This window comes from Chinchilla lanigera, unplaced genomic scaffold (assembly GCF_000276665.1).
Source record: "Chinchilla lanigera isolate Chin_1 unplaced genomic scaffold, ChiLan1.0 scaffold00051, whole genome shotgun sequence".
Classification (NCBI taxonomy): Eukaryota; Metazoa; Chordata; class Mammalia; order Rodentia; family Chinchillidae; genus Chinchilla; species Chinchilla lanigera.
The window spans coordinates 3,734,731-3,736,653 of record NW_004955452.1 but is presented as its reverse complement, the minus strand read 5'-3'; positions in this window follow the sequence as shown (position 1 = coordinate 3,736,653).

Sequence of the window (1,923 nt, the reverse complement as noted above, 5' to 3'; positions counted from 1 at the left end):
TCCTGGGTTTGTTTTGGTTTTAGTTTATTTGTTTGGTTTTTTGAGACAGGATCTCCCTGTGTAGCCCAGACTGGCCTCAAACTCATGGCAATCCTCCTGCCTCAGCCTCCCAAGTGCTGGAATTACAGGCATGTGCCACCACATCTGGCCTGAACCTAGTCATTCTAATAAGTGACAAATGATTTATTGAGAATGATGTAGGAAAGTAGGAAGAACTGTCTGACTTTAATGTATGACAGAGGCTCTGAAAGGAAAAGAAAGCCGGGTTTAGTGGCCCATGCCTGTAATCCCAGCACTCGGGAGGCTGAGGCAGGAGAATCATTGTGAGTTGGAGACCAGCCTGGGGTACAAAGTGAGCTCAAGGCCAGCCTGAACTGCATAGTGAGACCCTGTCTCAAAAAAAAGAAAAAAAAAAGTAAAAGAAGAAACATTGGGTATAAAGAATTCGTACAACAGCACAGTTCAGAATTTCCAAGGGAATTTCCATGAGCCGATGGCATGTCTCAAGTCAAAGTCACTCATCAGAGGAACCTCATCCCTCACTGCGGAGGAGGACAGCATTAGTATCCTGCATGCTGTCCCTGGCTGCGAAGGGCCCCAGGGAGCATCTGTTGCGTTGGTGCAAGGGTTCGATTGACCCGGAAAGGCAGGGACTCGTGCTCCTCTGCTCCTCATGGAGGATAAATTGATCAGTTATTTTCACATGTGTTTTTCCTTTAATTTTTTAACTTTACTTCATGTCTTTGAGCTTCATCGCAGCTGTTGCATGTTTCAACTGTTGTTTCTGCTTATAGATGACTAGTACTTAATTGTATGAATATATTATATGCTAATGTATTCTCTTTTGGATGGACAATTCAGTTACTTGTAATTTAGGGTTGTTAGAAATAAGATGACATAGGGGCTGGGGATTTAGCTCAGCGGCAAAAGCGCCCGTCTGGCAAGCGCAAGGTCGTGAGTTCAGTTCCCGGTACCCGCGGAAAAAAAAAAAGGGCTGGGGATTTAGCTCAGCGACAAAGCTCCTGCCCAGCAAGCTCAAGGTCGTGAGTTCGGTTCCCGGTACCGGAGAAAAGCCAAAAAAACAGCATGAAAACGGCAAAAAAAAAAAAAAAAAAAAGACCCTAGAAATAAGACGACGTAAAATATTCTTATGCAACTATTTTTGTGATCTTGTATTTTCTGATCTCTTGTGTAGATACCTAAAATTTCTGGGTCATGGAACAGATGTTTGAATAATGTTTGTTCGTTTGTTTTTGGTCTTTTTTGAGGCAGGGTCTTGCTATGCAGTTCAGGCTGGCCTTGAGCTCACTTTGTACCCCAGGCTGGTCTTGAACTTGCAAGGATCTTCTTGCCTCAGCCTCCCGAGTGCTGGAATTACAGGCGTGGGCCACCACGTCCGGTTTGAATAATGTTATAAAAAAAAAAAAATCACCAATTCGATTTCTAAAGTGGTTATAAGGTTTTAACTCCTACCAGTGGTACATGCCTATATTGAGTATCTGCTATTCTTACTCGGGTTGCCTACCTGCCTGTCTGCCTTCTTTCTTTTTTTCGCTTTCTTTTGCCTTTTGTTTAGGTTTGTTGGTTTGTTTGTTTGTGACAGGGCCTTGCTTTGTAGTTCAGGCCGGCCTTGAACTCACTATATAGCCAGGCTGGCCTCGAACTCGCGGCAATCCTCTTGCCTCGGCCTCCCGAGGGCTGGGATTACAGGCTTGAGCCGCCATCCCTGGTTTTTCTTGCTTTTTAATTTCAGCTATTTGGGTGGATGCATACCGCTACCTTATGTTGGTTATGTCCTGCAAACATGTACTAATAAAAAATAAATATTGAAATAGAGGAATAAATAAAAGCAATGTGAGCTCTAATACGTGGGCAGGGCATCTCACGTCACTCCCAAGGCTCCACCCAAGTCAGGGCCACGCC